Here is a 12032-nt window from a genome sequence, read left to right as displayed (position 1 = left end):
CTGGATTCACTCACACTGCACTTTGTTTGCTTGCATTTATATCGACTGTAGCTGTTCGAGCCTTTCAAATTCACACTCATTGATTCTGAGGTATTTTCCTCACAGAAATGATGCAGACTTTCCCACAATGATAAGGAGTTTCTGGCTCGTTGACGTGACGAAGCAAAATACGATAAAATCATGGCACTTGTTGTATTATGTAAGCAGCGTGTACAAAAGCAATATTTATGAAGCACTTAGGCTTATTAGGACAACAACCATTTTATCGACTGGTAATGGAGCTAGGCACTGATAAAATATCATTTTATCATTTGCAACCGTTTAAAATAATTTGGGTAGTTTATAATCGAATCTACTTTTAAGTAACTATCAAAAACATCTCCCTCTCATTTCTTATTCCATAAAAATAATAATAATCAAAGAAGGAATTGGTTTGAGGTTAGGGCTTGAAATGTGATCAAAATGGTAAAACAAAAAAAAAATCCTATACTCTAACAAGATGTTATTTTTTTAAGCTATTTTCCTTTACAACCTCTGATTTGCTGTCCATAGATCAAAATACTTGTCTCAAACAGAAGTATTTTCAGGGATAAAAGCATGTAGCAGGACAGCACGGCAGTTTATCCGTCACTTTATTTGCTTCACCTCAGAAAAATGCTTCAAATAATCCCATTGTTTCAGAACTGCATATCCAGCCTGTCTACTTTATATAACTTTGTTTCTGATGTGTTGTTGGAAACAATGTTTGCTATTATATGCACCTCTGCTAAAAGGATGTGACATCAGCGCATTTTTGATCCACTGGCAAGAAACGCTCAGTATTAAGACGTTCCGCTTGCTTGCAAGTTTACTTTAGCATTAATGTTGCTAAACCGTCTAAACCAAATAAAGGCTAAATTCTTCATTTAACAAAGAAATGTTCTCATCTATAAGTCATAGGACAGTTCTTAACTTTTGCTATGTTGAGTTATTATTTCATAATTCTCCATATTCAAACATATTACTCTTACCATTCTCCTGAGTAAAAAAGTATCTTTAATTTTTTTACGTGAGCAGAAAGTAATCCGTTCGTGATATAAGAGCTCCTTGCATGTTTTTTGTCTCCTGGCAATATGTCCGTAAACTATTTAAGTCAAAACCTGAGCCCTCAGAGGTTTCATTTCAGGTCAGCCGTTCTTTTGCGTAAACATATTAAATTTCCTCTGTCTTTTTTCAACTTGGACCCTGCAACGATCCAACGGTGATTCTCACTACACAACCAAGAGCGAGAGTATATTCTGTAAATAAATGAACTAAGATCACACAAGGAGATAAATACGGAAAGCATCCAGTCTCGTGCCAGTCTCAATCAGCTCTTGTTTGCGTTTGTGTGTTTGCATTTAAGTTAGTGGCAGTTTAATGTGAGGGACCACCGGAACAGTTTGTTTCCCGGAACTGTTGTTTCTTTTATTTTTCTTTTTTCATCCTCTACAAGACTCATTTTTATAAAATGTCTCTTATTTGTCATTTAAGGCAATCTCAGCACTTAAGGATGTGGCGTTTTGAAGTAATTGTACAGTCACAGTATTGCGGTCCAGCTCTTTTGCAAAATGCCTTGGACAAACCACAGGATTAAAGCAGAATGAGTGTTCAGTTAGAGCACGTAAATCTTCGGAACATGCTTCTTTGAAATTTGCTCTTTCGTCGCGTTCAATCTCAGGTGCATTTTATCCCATGAAGCAATATTTAATCAATAATTTTTTATATTATTTGAAAAATTCACTTTTCTATGCTGAGAATCCAGGCTGGGGGTGTTCCTTTGTTCTACAACTCTCTGTTGAAGCTAGTGTTTCTGTTTACAAGATCTAAAGCATGACTTCCAGCTTCCAGAGCCAAACTGCTTCAAGTGATTCCATGTCAGCAGAGGTACTGACTGAAGTCATGTCAGAGGTTAATCTGGAACATACTTTTGATTATATGGGGTTGTGTTATTCTGCTTTCCTAACACTCTGTCTGATTTATGGGCCTCATCTTGCTGCTGGTCGCTGTAGCTGCTGCAGCGAAATCAGAAGCTTCTCAATGTGCAACCGGGACTTAAACTGGTGCACGTGTTAAAAACGACCCAAGTAAATAATAATGAGGAAAGAAGACTTGCATGTGAATGCATTAAACTGTCTCACTTGGGAATTAGCTACTCGGATGGTAACAGTCACACTCTTTTCTTTCAAGGTGTAGGACTCTGAGTTAAAACTAAAACTTCAAATTTAAAGATTTATTCTAGTTATATGCACCGCTGCAAAAACACAAAGTCTGAACATTTTTAATTTTTTTCTCTATAGTTTCCAGTACAAATAAGACAAAACTAACTTACACATAACTTTTCATCAAGAAAGTGTGAGCTTCTTTTAGGCCAATTATGTCTTAATATTGATGAAAAAGTATTAGTTCCATTTGAAGATTATTTCACTTAACAATCTACCGATGGAACAAGTTTTTTTTTTTTTTGTCAATGTTAGGAAATTATTGACCTAAAACCAGCTCCTATATCTTGCTGAAAAGTTAGCTTTGTCTTATTTCAAGTGTAGCAAGATATTTTCACTAGAAGCTAGACCAAAAGTACTTGGTGATATATAGTGATTTTGTAGTGTTTCCATGGTAACTACTAATAAATATTTTTCTTTTCCTTTATTTAAAACTTTTGAATGGTAAAGAGCTTTTTAACATTTACAAGGAAAGAAAGAAACTACTCATTTAAGAATGTTTTTTTTTTTATTGGTATGCGATAGTCTAATCTTAAATGTCTTCTTGTTATTAGCTATAAGTAGAAAATAACAAGAAACATAATGGAAACCATTAAAGCATTGGTTTGTGTTTCACATAGTGAATTCAGTCCCTGAAAAATAAATTACCTTTTCAATAATCTTCATATATCATTGATGATAACTGTATGATGGACAACATTTTGAATGTTCTGGACACCCTGCTTTGTGAAAACATCTTTTTTATTTTTTTTATTTTTTATTTTTTTCTAAACGGTTGACACTTTTTCTCCCATTACCTTTTGTATACCAAATCAGAACACAATTGGGGAAATTTGCCATGATGTGCGGTGACGTCAGTATTTGTGTGAGAATTTGTTGAATTACATCAGTCTGAACAAGTGACCGCTCCGAACACTGCCACAATCCTCTCGCACCTCTTGCTCCTCTTTCTCCAGTGCGGTTCGTGCTACAGTAAACTCTGAATGACCCATCTTTAGATCCCGATCCACAGCAATTACAGCTGGGCATGCTCGACTTCACTTTGTGTCAGCCACGTATTCAAAGTGTCCCCATTCTTTCAGTTCTAGAAACCAGCTAACTCTGCCATGTACTTTTGCCATTACTACATCTGAAGATCGCCTCTTTAGCAGCGCAGTAAAATTTGCCTTTCACACAGGCAGCTGGCCAAAGCAAATAAACCAGCCACATGCCAGCAAACGAGGGCATGAAAGGGGTCAGGGGGGGCCTTGTCGAGAGGTGCCAGAAGTGACAGAGGGAGGAGGGATATGGTCACGCAAAGAAAACAAGCTCAGCAAGAGCGAGGGCAGCCTTCTCACGCAGGGGCCCAGACTTGTGTCTTGTCATGCAACAGCCACCCCGTCAACCCAAATTAGGGCTGATGGAGGTAATAAACCGAGGGGGTGAAAGGAAAGGAGGGTTTCCCTGCGTGTCTTTCGAGAAAATAAAAATAAGAGGAAGGATGTGGTTGGCCACCTTTTAGAGGGGTCATATAACACAACACTGGTGACCTCAGTACACCACAGATGGTCATGCTCTTTGAAAGGCGAAACCAAATCTTCAGCTCATGCTGCCTAACAACCTAAGAGGCATAAATCCATAAATAAATGAAATACAAAAGTCTGTTATGTAAGCATAAATACAACAATAAAAATTTAATTAATTTAAATGAATTTCCAGTTGATAGATATAAAAGCTCATGTCCACCCTACTCTTGACATTTTTTGCGGTTGGATTGATCTGTTTGCAAATTCAGTCAGCTAAATCAGCTGATGCAAAAATTTACTAAATTTCTTAATGTCACGAAAACTGCGGAGGTTCCTGACATCTGCAACATGGCTCAACAACCAGGGTGCCATTTTGCGGAGCCCCAAATTATTTTTCTATTGATTTTCTAGTTCTCTATTTTTAGTTCAGTATGAATTGGACACCATTCATACTGAGCTTAGCATAGCTTAGGCTCTGGCAGAAAACAATTAAGGTACTTAGGCTATTAAATTAAGTTAGTTTCCAGTTAGCTGCTCCTGATTTGGTGCTAAACTAAAGGGCTACTTTACTGTTTCTAAGAACCTTGGACAGTCTTTATAATTTTCTCAAGTTTAAAATCTAAATGCTTAAAGATCTATTGCATATATGTAATCTGCATGGAATATTCTTTAAAGCACAGGTAAGTAATAATTTCATTAGATTTACCATGCTAAAGAAACATATCTTAAAGTCTTATTCACCTAACCTGTAGTGTAAAGTTAATGTTTTTTTTGTGTAAACTTGCTATTTTCACTGTGGAACCTTTTGCATACATCCCCCACTTTTTATTCTCTTATGCAACTTACAGACATTTACAGAAGGGCTACAACGTCCAGTATTCATTTCATAATCAAGTGAGTTAATAAAGAATATGATATTTACCCCACTGAAAGCTATGTTAGATCAAGAGATTCACGGTGTTTCACGACATGTGATCTGGGATTAAAAGACGAAAATAAATGATAGATACTCGATAAGAACATAATGTCAGTTTAGACATTCCTTCTTGCTGTTTGGCTTACTACTTCGTGTTTAACTTGCTCCCAAAATAACTATAGAACCCCAAGGAACGTACCTTATATAGACAAAACCCTCTGAGAGCAGCATTCAAGCAGTGCCAAGATAAAATTACGGCACATTCATTTTCCTAACGTGACATTCCTCGTTGGCCGACTGTACACTGAAGGAGAAGCATGATGATAAGCCACTCAATCAGACGGAGAGAGCTAGTTATTTCTGTGACTGACAGCCTTAAAGCATCCTTATGTCTGCTTACTTTGCAAATAAAGATCCAGTATACACGAGAATGTTGGACTTGTCAAACAGATGGATTGTTCTTGGTTATTTCCACATTTGTTCAGCCTGACAGAGAGGATGAGGCTGAACCCAGAACAGCTGGGCCCTGCACATATGCCAAAGTGAAATAAAGTCTGGAAACTAAAAGATAATTTGTAAGAAATGATGTTACATGATTAGCTTTTAATGAGTGAACGGTTCTCTTCTCTGGCTCAGACTTGCATTCGTTCTGTCCAGTATTAATATTCTGCTGTCAGTCCTTATTTCTCCTCATGAGTTAAACAAAGTGGTAAAAAAATATATATCTGCGTGGAGGCTTCAAGGTTGTAGCAATGATGTCAACTTTACCTCTAGACTGATTTCCAAATGCATACGAGAGGGGCACCAAAACAGGGCAGAGTAGTGAAAGCAATGTGGATTCATTTGTTTGAAAAGAGCAAGATTGGGTTTAGAAGTATACAAAGTCAACATGCGGGAATCACACAGAGCCGTTTCATGAAACTAATAGGTGAACGTCTGCAAGTGTGAGGACGCTATTGTGATCTGTCTCCTTCAGGGTACAATGTGGGTCTTTCATTAGCAGAACAATACAATCAGTCAAAACCAAAAAGTCCAGCTAAGCTACAGCCAGCTCCAAGATGAATCAAGCTAAGACAAAAATAATTAGACTACAAATAAATAACATCTTGTGAGAAGATAAAATTACTGCACATTCATTTTCCTAAGGTGATATTCCAGCACAAACTGGAAGAAAGATTCTACATTGGTTGCAAATTTCAACCACATAAAATCCAGACAAAAGCTCTAGCTGATCAGGGAGACTGAATGCAGGCTCTAAAAGGTTTACTGCAGGATTTTATTTTTAGTTGAATCTACCTTCCTGCTCTTCCACTCCGTCTTAAAAAGCATCCCCACAGCATGATACTGTCACCACCATGTTTCACCAAGGACACGGTGTGCTCAGGCAACATGTGGCATTCTGTGTGTACTGGCCTCATCTGATCAGATCTGCTTCTTACACATGTTTGCTATGTTACTTTTTAATGAATTTTGGCAAGACAAAGGAGATTTATTTTAGTTTTCTTTAAAGAATAGTTTTCTTCCTTCAACGAGGCGTTGAAAAGATCACAAAAGGGAAAAATGTCCATGTTACCATTTGAGCTGACTTTTGATTACTGGCTCACTATTCAAAGTTTTCAGAAAAGTTGGTGTTATTCTTTTTTGAATTTTCTTCACATACAATTTATAAAATAATTTGTGAAAACAAATGAAAAGAACGAGGGCTTCCTTTGATCTGAATACAGAAGCATTTTTAAAGCTTTGAGGCATCTGTTAATGTTAATGAAAAACACATTCCAATAGCACAAAGACGAGGCCTTGATGTCGACAGAACATTCCTGTGAAAGAAGTCCCAACAGAAAAGGAATGCCAGCAGTCACGATTTTAAGGAAGTCAAGTGAATTCACAGCTCATGCTGAAGTTTCTGCTCGGCAGTAATTACTTCAGCCATTTACAACCCCAGATACACAGAGTTGTGGTGTACAAATTGGTCGAGTGGTCACAGGGCCACCCACAATCACATAATTAACTCCTCAAAGCTTTGTATGCTCAGATTTTCAATTCATTTGTAAATATCTTCGTCATTCTTGTATATCCTGTTCTACTTTCACTGCACCATATGTGGTAGCAAACAAGGCGGGCATACATTAATATTTTCTCTCTTTTCTGAAAAGTTTCCAAGTCTTACAGGTCCCAGCATGATCTCATCTGTACAAGAGTTGGAACAATATGTCACTTAGCCTCATTTTCAGGGTTGCAAAATACATTAGGCAGTCCAAGTGAAGTCTCAAACACAGAAGAGTACTGCAAAGTCACGCAATGAGAAATATCCATACTACATTCATTGAGCTTGTCGCTGTCTTGGATGATGATAATAATAATAATAATAATAATAATAATAATAATAATAATAATAATAATAATAATATAGTTTAAATGTAACTGTTGAGGCTGTCGGTGTTGTTCCATAAGATCTGAAAAAAAAAAAAAAAAACTAAACTAATCAGAGTGGTGTACATAATCCCGGTCAAATTAGTACATGTCTTTGCTAAATCCTACTCATTTAAATAATTGGAACAATATGTAAAAAGTAACCACTACATCTCAAATAGACTCAGAATCAAAACTTACTTTGTATATGTATGTATGTGTGTAGGTAGGTAGGTAGATAGGTAGGTAGCAGTGACGTGCAGTCAGGGGAGGCAGGTGAGGCAGAGCCTCACTTGTCATCATGGAAAAATAATATATAATAATAAAACCATTTATATTGCTATTTTCACCCTGTGGTTTGTACTATAAAGTATCTATTTTTTTACTTAGCTTAACCAATTCTGATTAGTTTTTTCTTCAAAATCGCTGGATTTTTCCATTTTCCCATTCAAATGCTCAGAAGCGAAGCCGGTGAGGCAGCAGCGAGCTGAGCCTCACCTGGGATTGCGCAACCTGTCGCTAACTGCACTGTCTGCCATTCAATGAGAGCATGTTCGTCCTGTCTGTACGCCAGCAATAAAATGGCTAAAAAACATTTAATATATGGACTGATTTTCCATAATTTAGCTTATGTATATAATGTACAGTGTTTTTTTGTCACCAACTGTGTGTATCGTGTTTTGTGTGAGGAGGAGCGATCAGAAACGGCAGAAAACAGACTCGAGGTGAGCCAGGCAGTTCTCTTGCCTCATGGCAGGGGGCGCTCATGATCCCAGATATTGTGACTGCACAAATGTAGAGCAACTGTAGAGTAAGACACAGTGAGCTAGCCATGGAGCTAGCCGTACAGTAAATAAGTAAAGTACAGCGATATATTTGTTTTCTCCTCTCTTCCAACGTCAACATGAAAAACTACATTTCTACACTTAAACAGTTTTCTAAAGTGGATTTTCATTTGAAGCAGGAGATGATAACTAAGGAAGACCAACACCGGAGCTGAAAGTTTTGCTTCGAGACAGTTTGATGATTCTCAAACGGAGTAGAAAAGACATGCCGGTGATAGACTTGGCTTTGGATGAACGGATATTTTTGTGCAGAATTAGCGGTTCATGGATTTCATTGATAGATAAAGGTAAGACAGCAATAAGATGTTTTTTTATGAAATGTATGTTTTTTGGGCTACAGTTTGTATGTCTAAATAATTCAGTAAAGTAGAAGCGGTAGCTAATCTACCACAGCAATTATTTAATTAAACATTAAGCCTAAAACATACTACAACAACAGACTAAATGTTCTGTTCTGTGTGCAAAATAAATTCTTTAATGTTTTTGGTGCTAAATCCTAAAACATGAAGTGGCATTGTTGTCAGTTGCTATGGCAACGAGTCTGCGTAGCTTGGCGAATACAGATAACTTTGCTGTGGATCATAGCACCAAATTAATACCTACATTTTTAAGTTTCACTGAGTTAACGCGGCTACGGATGTCATCTAAAAGATTAGTCTTTTTGCCCCCCAGCGTTGTATGCATGCGCGAAATTTCCGTAGGTCCAATAACATGCATGGTGTCTAAGTCATAAGTCAGTGCCTCACCAGCAATGAACCTCACCGCACGTCACTGGTAGGTAGGTAGGTAGGTAGGTAGGTAGGTAGGTAGGTAGGTAGGTAGATAGATAGATAGATAGATAGATAGATAGATAGATAGATAGATAGATAGATAGATAGATAGATAGATAGATAGATAGATATTGAAGACCAAAACCCAGAGTAGTTTTTATATACAGAATAGATATATAAAAAAACCTACTCTGGGTTTTGGTCTTCAATTACATGAAAAGAGCAACAGGAAAACGTCCAAGTGAGGAACGTTAATCATGTTGCAGTAAAGTGGGGTTTACTGGAGGCAGCCTAATAAATATGCTAGAGCAGTTCTTATAAGGAGGTGGGAAATGTGCAACGAACCATGTCTTTAACCATGTCTTTAGCCTGTCATTGGTAAGCTCACAAATCCTGGCTCATATGGAAGTTATTTGGACTTGTGCGTTCCCCCTCGTCTCATTTTAATCACTCCCTGCAGCCTCACACCTCCTCCTCCCACCCCCTGTCCCTGCTCAACAGGGAAGCCAGAGTTCAGTGACCAACCTCCGTGCACGCTAGGCCGGCATGGCACGCAAGCTCATCACCACACTGCTCCCCCTCCTGCACACAGTCTAATGCATTATAAATAAAATCCCTTTGCTGTACAATTTACAGTGCTCCTGTTCTGGAGCCAGTATACAATAACGATCTGTTGGTTAGCCTAAAAGAACAGAGAAATAGTCCAATTAGGATAGAGCGCTTTAAAAGAAGAAAGAGATTAAACACAATTTCCAAATTAAACATTTTTACTAAGTTACAGAATTTACTTTATGAGTTATGATGCAAAATTAAACACCTAAATTAAGTACGTAAAGAGCACTGCCAGCTATACTTATTTTAAGTCTCATAACACCTTTCTGCTGATTACTTATCCTGACTAAGGCATCTTTACACAATTATTACTGCTGAAATTAGATGAATGTGCCACTTTGGAAGGAATTTCAATAAATTTTTAACCAGCACTAGTCAAATGTTTAAAACTATTCAAAATAAGATCCAATAAAAACCATTACCTTAGAAAGTTTCCTGTTAAGGCTAAGCACTTTAAAGCATGTTCCAGAAAACCAGTTTCCAAAAATTGCCCATTCAAGTCCATATTTGGACACTTTGAATGATATAAAACAGTGGAAATTTTAAATTGCAACTAATTTCAAGAAGTTAAAAGTAAATCAGTCAAATGCTCCTAACAATGGTTCTAAATTGCATAATGGAGGAACACTGTCATGACGTACTGAATGTAAAGTGTTGCAAAGAATAGGAGCTACTTAAAGAGACAGACGCTTTTAATTACAAAGTCAAATTTCAAATTTTTGTTATATATAACAACTGAAGGTAACATTAATACATTAATATGTCCCTGGAAAGTACACCTCACCCCTTTAATAGTTTCTTGTTCATCTATCAATATAATTATTCACATTCATTCACCAACAGATCTTTTGCATTGCTCTACCATCAAGTAATTAAAATACTTATATCTTTCTAAAACGGTACATTTAGAAAAACTACCTAATCAAAATCTGCATTAATGCTCAACAGTTACCCTTTTAATATTCACTGATCCGCTGCTACACTATGCAGAGGCTGGAAATACACTCACCTCAGTATGCCAAAGGCTTAAAGGGACCATCAAATATTTGACCACATGCAAGAACTCAATGACTGCAATAGAAAATTGTACTTTCAGCCCAGGTTCTCATTAAGACTTTGAAAACAGAAAAAAAAGACAGCAAAAAGCCATATTGATGGATCAATATAGTGATCCATCAATATATTGTAAATATAGCATGCTAAATCCCAATACATGTACTATATATAAAACATGAAGTATGTGCCTGCCAGCGCATACTTCATGTGGCATGAAGTACGTTTTGAACGTGATTTTTAGTGCCTTGTAAGGCACGCCATAATGAACAACAAAAAACCAAGAAACAGTAAAGAAGCAATCAACCCCAACTTAGATAATATGACTGAGGCATTCGGCCAAATTATTTTATTCTTCTGTGTACTGTGTGCTCATACTGAACCACCAAACCGCATGTCTGACAGGGACTTCCGTTGGCATGTCAGGACCGAAATTAATTCTGACTTTGTTGTTTCTTTTCTCAAACTGTTTACACGCGAACAACAATCAACTCAGACAGTGACAATTTTCAAGTATCTCTATTTCCTCATCCTGTGGTCTGGCGAGAGAAAATGCTGTCTCTGAAACATCACCGTCTTTAACTAGCTATGTCCGGTGGTTACCCCCCCGCCCCCTCGGCAGCTTGGGATGGAGATAGCTAAGGGAATGTTTTTGTTGGTGTGTTAACTGGTATATCTAAATTGTTCTTGGCTGCTGCAATTTTTCAAGTTCAGATCGTCTATGCTTTATATTCTAAAACCTCCAATTTGCTTCTTTTTCTGAGTTCCAGTCGTTTCCCAATTGCCTGTTCGACCCCTGGCTTTCCTCTTCCCACTGCCTTACTTTACGTCCATAAACTCCTTCAACGCCCCCCCCTCCCGATTCCCCCTTTCTGCCTCCCTCTTGGTGCTGTGCGTGACAGTAGCTCACTGAGAAGTGGAAATGAGACTAGTAAACAATGATTAGCTCCAGAGACGGGGCAGGCTGGTCTGCCATTGGTCCTGTCTGCACACAGTGAGCTCGCCCACCCGCCAGCACATGACATAAGGGCCTCATCGCTCATCCCCCCACCTCCCCTCCAAACCCCTTCAGCCCCCTACCCTCCCGCTCAGTCAGAGTCAACACAGGGTCAGGGCCAACCTTTCACAGCCAGGTTATAGGGGGGTAATCACAGGCAAACACGGCAACCACACGCAAACTGCACACACGACACTCCCAACACCAATCCCATATGCACATACACACACACACTTCCACCTTGCCACCCAAGTACCCCCTTCCTTTCTCACAAACCTGGCTCTAATTAGCATGATGGGGATGCAAGTAGCCGCATGTGCATGATGAGGATTTGGTGGTGAGGCCTTTGGAGGTGGGGGTGATACTCGCTACAGAAACAAGGGGAGAAATGAACAGTGATACATAGCGCAGGCAGTGCATTCAGAGACATTACTATGTGTCTGGTTAACCAAGAAATCATTCTAGGGGCTTTGGTTCTCTGCCACACCGCATTGCTCAAGACAAACAGCTCTGGGGCAGAGCTTTGAAAAGCCTCAACATCTGTGAAGGGCTGATTTGGAGCTATTGTTAAGAAAGAAAAGCACAGAACATGCAATTTAGTTGTGCTTTTATTATTTTAAACCTTATATATTTTTTTTTTTTTGTGGGGGGGGGGGGGGGGTGCAGGGTTTTTATCAGACAGTAA

Source organism: Poecilia latipinna, unplaced genomic scaffold (assembly GCF_001443285.1).
Source record: "Poecilia latipinna isolate Pla-1442-1.1 unplaced genomic scaffold, P_latipinna-1.0 Scaffold343, whole genome shotgun sequence".
NCBI lineage: Eukaryota > Metazoa > Chordata > Actinopteri > Cyprinodontiformes > Poeciliidae > Poecilia > Poecilia latipinna.
Note: the sequence above shows the minus strand (reverse complement) of the source record.